The sequence below is a fragment of the Pseudorasbora parva genome, chromosome 6, assembly GCF_024679245.1.
Source record: "Pseudorasbora parva isolate DD20220531a chromosome 6, ASM2467924v1, whole genome shotgun sequence".
In the NCBI taxonomy this organism is placed as follows: Eukaryota; Metazoa; Chordata; class Actinopteri; order Cypriniformes; family Gobionidae; genus Pseudorasbora; species Pseudorasbora parva.
Genome location: NC_090177.1, coordinates 30,969,866 through 30,980,113, shown reverse-complemented (window position 1 = coordinate 30,980,113; position 10,248 = coordinate 30,969,866). Strand labels below are relative to the sequence as shown.

The 10,248-nt window shown below is 39.1% G+C and overlaps 1 protein-coding gene across 8 annotated transcripts in view; it reads left to right on the top strand.

Annotated features, from left to right (window-relative positions):
- The first annotated feature begins 1,406 nt into the window (after positions 1-1,406).
- si:dkey-178k16.1 (band 4.1-like protein 1) overlaps positions 1,407-10,248 on the top strand; it is a 64,456-nt gene continuing 55,614 nt past the window's right edge. For 6 of the 8 annotated variants that reach the window (XM_067446664.1, XM_067446667.1, XM_067446666.1 and 3 more), the window contains exon 1: positions 1,407-1,697. The gene's annotated coding sequence lies outside the window, so the exon portion shown is untranslated. The remainder of the gene's footprint in view (positions 1,698-10,248) is intronic. The other 2 variants (XM_067446669.1, XM_067446668.1) reach the window with 1 other exon arrangement.

Sequence of the window (10,248 nt, the reverse complement as noted above, 5' to 3'; positions counted from 1 at the left end):
TTTTTTTAATAATGTCTTAGTTAGGCTAATACTTGTTAAAAAAAACACTTTAGCAAAGTTTGAACTATTTTCTGTTAATTTTGATAAATAAAATAATTATTTTTTTCTCAATAAGTCATTATTGTCATTAAAATGTGTTAATATGTTAATATATACAAAATATAGACATTTAACAATTTTAAAAAGTAAAGATTCAAGCATTGAATGAGATCATATAATAATTTAATATAGATTTACAGTAGCAACAATACATTATATTGTATTATATGATATGATTAATATCACATTTTTAAATCTGATGGTTTCATTATAAATATGATGATTATCTCTAAAATGGACACCCAACTTAATACTTACCATCTGAATCACTTTTTTGCATTTAATGATGTTCATCTTAATTTAAACACCTTTATCAGAAACGCTTTCCTTTAAGCAGGGTGAACAAGTGTCACAGCAGCCGCGGAGCGAACGCACAGAGTAACGCCATAACAGAGCTGTGCTACCTCATGACCGGAAAAGCGGAAATGGTGCCGGCGACTGTGCCCTGTCATTAAAAGTGCGCTGCTTGCAAGCTGTGTGTTGCGTAACAATCGCTTCAGCGGCCTTGCTTAGCTCCTCAACACTTAGTCCTGCTCTGCTTCATACTAACGTTGAACTTGATGAAGGTGAAGGTGAAGACCACATGTCCCAAGATTCTGAGCTCAAACTTGCCGTCATTCAACTAGCCTACGCCTTTGTTTTGAATAGGCGACGGAAGTTGACGGAAAAGTTACATAGTGTAGTTTTAATTGCCTAAACAATAATTATTAGGAAGACCATAGTCTCAAAATATATTCAATAATTTTTAAGAATTGCTGCTCTTGTGCATCCTTCAAATTCATGCATCCTTTCGTTACCCTTGTGGCTGAAAACACTAAATTAAACTGCTATAATAATGTAACAGCTATATATATATATATATATATATATATATATATATATATATATATATTTGCTAAGGAAATATCTAAACTTTCCCCAGAATATCTCATAAAAAATAGATAATGAAAATGAATCAACCTCACTCCTGATAAATAAAAAAAAAAATCTGTATTTTAACTCTTTAATTGCCAATTTCATAAATGATGTCATTGATTTTGGGGGAAAACCACACAAAATGACTGATTTTCAATATAAAATGTAATTGTGGACTTTTAGAAAATATCTTTATTGGAGCAAAAAAGTATTAAATTATATTCTGCTGTGTTATGCCCTCTCACAATATATAATTACATACATTTACTTGCTTGTTTCTTAAGAATTACAGGAATGCGGTAGTGAAGGCTATATGGAATCATAAAGCGAATCGATGCTCACAGCGCATCCGTGATGATGAAATCGGCGCGTGTTCAGCTCGGCGCTTCTCTCTCAGCTGTGAGGAAGGACTTGTATTCCAGCGCGCATACGCCCCCTACGCTCCTCTCCTCCTCCTCCTCCTCCTCCTCCTCCTCTTCTCCTCTCCTCTTCTCTTCTCTCTTCTCCTCTCATCCATCCACCCGAAACCCGCTCTCCCCCCTCTGTCAGCTGCTCCGCTCATTCATCCTCTCGGACAGTCTCCATCCTTTGACGGAGAATAGAAGCAGCAGGGCGGCGGCATTCGCAAGCCCTCAATGGTCGGCATTTGGACGGAAATCCGCGCGTCAAACCTGGAGAGACAGGTAGGGCTCTTTGTTGCGATGTCATCCGGTGTATGCTCACTATCAGTGGAGTGTGCACTATAAACAGGTTGAAACAGGCTCGGTCCATATGTCCTCTTGACGAGGCTTACATTTTTTATTACAATACGGCATTCAACATTGTATGCAGCAGGCCGATGGCTTAACAAGGGATTGCTACTGCTCTCGGTCATGTGGTCATTTTATCAACATAAAAAAATTAGAGAAGATAGTGAAAAGACGCTGAACAATACGTGTACATGAGCGGCGCGGGCATGTCAGCTAGTGCACCGGATAGTGCTGATACCCTTATGTATTGTGTGCATAAAGCTTAATAAATATTAGGCTTTTTCAGGTGCTGTGCTTCTTCCACGTTGGCCTGAGCCATTGAGTAGTTGGCCAACCCCCAAATGTTATTGTATCACGCGCAGAATAACATTTATCGCGGTCTGAATGCGGAAGGGCAGCTTCACTTTAATTTAAAATGTGGCTTATTGGTGACTCAGATGTAACTGAGGTGTCAAGGCTGTTTAATGAAAGGAGGGTGTGGCACCGGGGGCAGCCGCGCGCGCGTCGTGTGGCTCGAGAAGCCAATTAACTGAAAGCTGTTGAGACTTATGGAGAGCGCGCGAGTACATACGCTCCAGTGCTCACCGCGTTAGTTTGCCGAAGAAGCACGCTGGGAGGAAAATTAACATTTGCCAAAGTATTTCAGAAAATAACTGTACCTGTTATGCATTTGTTGGGCTATTGTGTTTTGTTAAATACACAGCAGTAACAGCTCGGTTCAAATCAAGCCAGACTGTTTTGCTTTGTTTTGTTTAAAGAGGCTCAGCTGAGTATACAAAGGTCTTCATCAGTTGGATGACAAAGTCTAGTTGGGTTTCAAGCTTGGGGATTTTGGAGCATTTAGAAATAGTGGTGGACATGTGACGGAAATGAGTAAACTCTTTATGCCACCCAGAGATGTCTAAATCAGATGTTAAAAAGACACACGGAGATGTTCTTAATTTAGCAAGTGAATATTTGTTAAATATGCTATTAGATTTTGTACACAATAATGAGATGTCTTGCAGATGTTCAGAGCTTTTGGAGATGTACTATGCTTACTGGGAAGTCACAGAAATGACTATAATCACTGCACATTCTCTCTAGGTTGTGGGAAAAGCAAACCTGCTTAGGAATTTCTCATTTGAATGTCTCAGCATTTGTAATGTATCACAACTATTCAATGTTTTCCTATACACACTATACATATTTTAGGTTTCAGACATTTATTATAGGGTAAACATACATATTAAGCTCAAGTAGGCTACCCATTAAGCGCACTTACTATCTTTGAGCTCAGATTTTTAAAAATAAATGCTTGTATCATCCTACTCGATGTCTTAACCAATTGATGGGTTTGTTGCTATACACCTCATGTAATTTCAAGCTAATCAGACCATTGCATGCTGAGATATGGATAGCCATGTGTTTTCACTGTCTGGTGGCCATTTTGAAAGCTGTCTGAAAACTTTCACAAGAGGAAGAGCGCCTTAAATGTGCTTTTTTTATGCTTTTAATTACAGTTAGTTCCAAAAGATAGCTCTTGCAACACATGCTACAGAACATTGTTAGCTTATAGCTGCATTCTTCTACCAGTTACTTTCATGCCTTTCAGGAAAAGTGGATGGATTTATCTGTTGTTGTTTACTGATATTGTGTTATCAATGTCCACTGCCTGTTTTAACTGACAGATCATCTAACATGATCATTATAAAGGTGTTTATAGAGAAAATATATTCGTTTACATCTATTTGGGGATACATAACAAGATACATCGGTCATGCAGATCTATTCTAAGACATCCCTGAAGCGTTGGCGTTGAAATAATAAGGCACTGCCTACATTCTAAAATAATGGCCAGGTAAAAAAACTCACACTGGGTGCTCAGCTAGAATATTTTAAACGTGTGAAAGGGTAAAAATGTTAATTGCACACCTCTCTTCAACAAGCCTCATGATTTGATGTCATTCTTGTGCAGAAACTGTGCTGGATGAGTAATGTGCCAAAGTATACTTTAGAGGTTTGTTTAGTTCCTTGTTTTTTTTTTTTTTTTATACAAAAAACAAAACCTAAGTATGAGCAATAATAAACAGCAGGCACTACTATTTAGCCAAAAAACAAATTATGTCAAGGCTGTAGCAATACAAAGTGGCAAAAATTCTGCAAGCTATTCCAGTACCGCGTTGTTTGGACTAATTGAACTCAGCGTGCTATTAATGACAAACTGCAACCATCCCATCCTACACACGCCTCCAACATGCTCTCAGCATTCCTATGTAATGTTAGTTTCCCCTGATGAAAATATGCTGACATGTATTGCACTGTGCTGCATTTGTTTCAAAACATTTGGTAGGAATGCAGCTAAGGCCACAATTACACCAAGCAAGAGCTTTCCCTATCCAATTTCTTCCCCCTCGTTCTAAAAAAATTGCGTAAACCTGCCGTCACGTACAAACGAAACAACTGAAACTGACTCAAAACTATGTAGTATACATGCCAGACCAGTATGTGGCACTGTAATTCTGTCACAGAGAAGACTTGCACACTTTATGCACTTGCGGTCTTGTGAAACGAGGCTGTAAGGTGTCCCATTTTGTCATTTTAGGTTTCAGAAGGGTGCTCGTGAGCGTCTCTTTGGGGTCGAGGCCACACTAGTGCGGGTTCCGCAGCAGACTTCTTCCCGACAGTCAAAGTGGCGTTATGTCATGAAAGTGCAAACTTGTAGGTAGACCACGAGGGTTTAGGGTGCCATTTGGGACAGGGCCTTTGACTAGGGTTGACACCATAGACTTTAAAAAAATATGGACGTAGTGTTCATGTAGCTGTTCCGATAAGCCGTTCTGAAGCTTAAAGTAGAGACGAGCTGGGTGTTGCCATCTTGCGAGCGAGTCATCCCATGTCACTCCCGGATAACAGAAAATGGGCAAAAAGGCGGGATGTGGGCGGAGCTTAGGTGACGCAATGCATATAGAGGGCGGATAAATGGCTATCCACCTGTCACTCAAAGTAACCACGCCCTTAATTATGCAGAACTTTAAGGCTTTATATAATGAAAACGGATGAGTTATACAAAAATTCACCCCCCTCACAGTTGTCATGAAGGTCAAAATTAGCCTTATAGACCAAAACCACAATTTGTACCAGGCTGTAAACATGTTTTTTTCTGCTGTAAAGTTGGGAATTTTAACATGGGGCTCAATGAGATTCTGCTCTCTTCTGGAGCCTGTCCCTAGTGGCCAGTCGAGGAATTGCAGTTTACATTACTTCCGTATTGGCTTCAAAAGAAACTGCGGGAGGTTGCCGCTTGGTTGACACGTGTGGTGATGACATCATCGTTTCACAAAATATACGGATTGGCTGTACACACGAAAATCAAAGTTGTTGTTTTCAGATTAATCCAGTCTGTGACCCAGTTAAAAAAAAAAGCGGTTTCAGGCTCCCAAACCGCCCGATCCATCTGGACCAAGTGGCCCCCTCCCCCAGTTTCTGTTGAAGCCAATACATAATATCTTAAACTGCAATTCCTTGACTGGCCACTAGAGACGTTCCCTTGGGCATCAAGCGCCGTGATCGCGAATAAAAACGTTCAAGAGTATAAATAACCAGCTATAATGCATGTAGGTGATTTTGAATTGATATTTCATGTCAATATACAATGGTTACATACTTAAAACTGATTGTAGTGTTTATATTTTTGTAAGACTGGCCAATCTATAGAGCAATGGCAAGGGAAACTAACTTTATTGCGCTCCGAGAGCCCCCTTGTGGTCGGGAGCAGTTCCGTTGTGTTGTGCCTTGTTTCCGTTGTGTTGTGGCGATTTTGTTGTGTTGGTGTTTAATTTAGTACGGCTGCACTACTGGGCCACCGTAGTACAATTCTCAAAAACTTGCACTTTGAAACCGTTTTCAAAAGCTTGCATTTTCAGGCCGCCAAAACGCAGCTGTAAATGAACAGCCAAAATGCATAAAACGTTTTTAGTTAAAAGCGATGTCGTGTAACTGGCCCCTTAGGCTAAGTCTGAAACGAAAGGTACAATAGCAACATAGATAGTCAATGGGCCTGTCTCAAATGCCACCCAAAGCCCTTGCGGTCCATTAGCCACCACATGTTGGCCACGTAATGCTGCACAAACTGTCAGGTATATCAGTCCGCCGTAGAGCCTGCATCTGCTTGGACCCGGCAAAAAGATGCTTCAGTGTGCTCGTGGAAACAGTTCAGAATCATAAAATGACAAATGGGACACACTATTGTCTCATAGACTTCACAGATGGTCCTTTGCAAGACCACAATTGCACATTTCGAACGGGCCTAAAGCACTTTTAAAAAAAAAGAAAATGTTGCATAACATAAATATGATCTAGAACAAATTCAATTGTTTCACTAAGTGAACTGCAATACTTAGAAATGTAATCATAGAATCATAAAAAATAACAAATACTTAAAATTGTGATATTTTAGATAATTTTTTAAAAAAAAAATCCGCCTATGAGCTTTTCATGTTTATTGTAAGTAATGAAAGTGTTTGTATGATTTTAGTTTAACTTTCATTTAACTATAATAACCCTGACTGTACATTGTGGCGATCCAGCTATGCTGCCCTAAAAAACAAATCGCCCCGACTGAGGCATCTAAATGGACAGGATGTTGCACTATGACACAAGTGCTCATCTTTAAGCCTCTTTTTGTGGCCTTTTTTCCTCCCTATATCCTGGCAAGATCCGTCCTCTCTGTTCTGCGTGCTCTTACGGCCTCCAGGGCTGACAAACTGAAGAAAATGTTTAACAGTGCCCCGATTGCCTTGTGTGCCCAAGAGAAGAGTGCCTGTGCCTTTGTGTAAGGTTTGGGAAGGTTTTGATGTTCACAGGAGGAGGGCAGCCTCCCACGGGAGCTTATTTGCCTGTATATGAGTCAGTGGTATGTATGAAGTTCTGCCCTGATCTTACAGTAGAATGTAAATTATTCAGAAGGCAGTTAAGCTTTGTGGTCTTGTGGGTGACAGCATGACTCTGCCTGATTGCCGTGAGTCAGCGCAATTTTCTCATGCCGCTTCATCAGACACCCTTTCACATTCATTGGGTTCACTGACATCTTTTAAATGGACACTATGTGGAAAATGAAGGGGTAGGTGTGGATGTCTTCCAGGAGGCACTGATACTTTTGAGCTAAAAGCAGTTTTACTTCTCTCAATATCGAATCTGGCTTTGCCTTCGTGTCTTGCTTAAAGACCTTTATATGTTTTCCATCATGATGATTTACCATGGAAATCTAAAGTCACAGACCTTTCAGATTAACATCACTGCTATTGTTGTATCACTACTCTCCTCTTCTCCAACTATAATAAGCGGTACACTGTCAGAAAAAAAGTTACAGTGCTGTCACTGGGGCGGTACCCTAAGGTACAAAACTGAAAAGGTACTACTATGTACCTTTAAGGTACTAATACACACTCTTAAAGTACTGATATGTATCTTTTAAGGTACTAATACACACTCTTAAAGTACTGATATGTACCTTTTAAGGTACTAATACACACTCTTAAAGTACTGATATGTACCTTTTAAGGTACTAATATGTAACATTTAGGGGTTAGTGAGGTACAAAGATGTACCTTTATACCTTTGTACCTCAGGGTACCACCCCAGTGACAGCACTGCACCTTTTTTTCTGAGAGTGTACTTTTTAAGGCAATCAATTGCTACTTTGCCCGTATAACCGCAAGTATTAAACTTTGGGGTGTAATTACACGTTTGTGCTACAAACATGATCTCTGAACTATTGCTTGATTAAGAGTGGTGTACAATTGCGACTTTAATTTTTGTAATTGTGACTGTATGCAATAGTGTGACTTTATATCTTAACTCTTTCCCTACCACTGACAAGTTTTTGCACCAATCCATTACTGTGCTTGAAATTGCCCCCTACACCGTCATTCACTATTCCCTACATTAGTCCATCTGAAGGAGTGAATGAAAACAAGTGAGTGGATTCGGACACTGAGTGCGCCGGAAGGGTTTCAGATTTTGTATTGTTTGTGCTTTCTGTTTAATAATCATTTGAAACGTATTAAACTGGCAGCTCCAGTTTTTGTGCGCAAAAAAACGAAAAAAGGACTTGTATAGCAAAGTTTCGAAACGTTATGAATCAACGTATTGATTCATGATTCGGATTATGTGCCAAACTGCTGAAATCATGTGACATTGGTGATCCGAATCATGAATTGCTAAACTGATTCATAACCGTTTGAATCTTTGTTTGGAAATCTGCCCATCACTATAGTCTGCCCAAGTCATTATTTAGTTGTTGCTGTTTTTGCGCACAAAAACTATTCTCATCGCTTCATAAAATTATTGTAGAATCACTCTTGACAGATCATTAGGTCTTTGTGCCTTTTATGGGTCTTGAGAGAGGAAATGACATTGGTGTCAAAGAAGTCCTTTCTGAGCCAACGGATTTCAACAAAAATATCTTCATTAGTGTTCCGAAGAGGAACGGCGGTCTTACGGGTGTCGAACGACATGAGAGTGAGTAATTATTGACAGAATTTTCATTTTTGGGTGAACTAAACCTTTAATAAAACACTTTAATAAAACATGTATTACGTTGAAAAAGCACAGTTTGGAAAATGGATGGATGATTCAGCTGAAGGCGCAATCTTCTGATGAGACGTGGGAGTTCATTCAGTGACTCTCACAGTGCATTATGGGTATTCTTAGCCGTTGAGCATACATCAGCTGTACACTCGTTATTGTGGTGCACAGTGGGACTAAATGAGTGCACTCAATATAACGTCCACTATGGTTTCAGGCACCACTACAAGTGGCTGTCCCCTCAAACAGTGCCCTATTTAAGGGTATACTATTACACGGTGGAAAAGGCGCTGCTATGGATCTTCTGAAATGGTACAGCATCCAAATACAAGTAAGGAAGAAGATCTACAAAGACCAGAAGAAGCTGAGAGAAGGCGTTTACACACAGATTAGAGAACATGATCATCACACATTTAACAGCATATAAATCAAAACTGCATAACGTAACAGAATGAAATGTCGAACCTATGAAGAGTTATAGGACTTTTGGTGTTGAATTGATCTACTTGATCTATTTGATTATCATTCTGAATCTGATCCAGCCGAAGGCTAGGTCTTAAATCACCCCCTACACCGTTAAATAAGGCACCAGATTATTTGTAGTTGTCGTAGGGTTTTGCTTTTTGACAAAATTGCGATTTCATCAGCTAATTGTTAAAAATGTAAGTAAAGTGTTAAAGTTTCTGCACTGTGAGCTTATTTGAACAAACAATGAACAGCTATTTTTTTTTTTTTTTGCTAACTAACAATAATAAACGCTTTAAAACATATTTTTATGTTGTAACAGCTAGTTTACATTTACAGAAGATCAGAAACTAAACGATTATTACCATGACTGAACTTCAGCTCTGTCCACAGGCTTCTTAAAGCTTTGCAATTGTACACACTGTAAAGACAGTAAAAATGATGTCCATTTTACCATATCAATCTGATCGCATGTCCGATGATGAAACATTGGAAGAACTATTTATTCGATCCGAATCTCCATTGAAAGGATGACTTGAGCAGGACATTTCTCAGTGATACACTACTCATTTTGAGGTACATATGACATGTTTCAACTGTAATTCCACACCATCAGCATTAACATGAGTGTGTCCATCAACAAACCCATGTGTATATTTCTAATTTATTGCAGTGCACATGCGGGAACTGGATCAATAACAGCACATATGTTAGCTGAGCACTAACGTTAATGACTGATGTAAGATTAAAGTTAGCAAAACATATCTAGCTCCATCCTTTATCTTTACTCAATGCATTAATAGACACCGTTTTAGCTAATAGTTGCTTAGCAGTCTTTCAATGAATATATATATATATATATATATATATAATTAAAGAGTACTGACCCATCTTTATGAGCAAGGGTCTTGTGAATCCTGCGTTGAACTGTGAGATTTGAGAAGCAGTCGTAGGTGGGCATAATGCAGATATCTTTTCTAGTGATGTAGGACTGTCACGCAGCGAGATTCGAAACACAAATGACTCATTTAGGCAGTTCAGAGTCAAATCTTTCTTTTAGGAGACAATATCTTTATTTTTCGTAGACTTTCGACTTTACAACTTTGCAGAACGTTTACATTCACAAACAGCTTTATTACACACTGCATGAAAGGGAATATTCAAAAAACCATAATGGGGCACTTTAAACATTTATCAGACGCTTTTATCCAAAGCGACTTACAAATGAGGAGAACAATAGAAGCAATCAAATCAGGAATAGGGCTACAATATGCAAGTGCTGTGAGAAGTCCCAGTTAGTGCGGTAAGCGCTAATGCATTTACTAATGTTAACAAATGGGAACTTATTGTAAAGTGTTACCATAATAATACATAAATATTACTACAACAACATTGCTTGATAGTGGGCTCTTTTGACTGCAGTCAGTAAGCGACCGCCTAACCACATGAACAT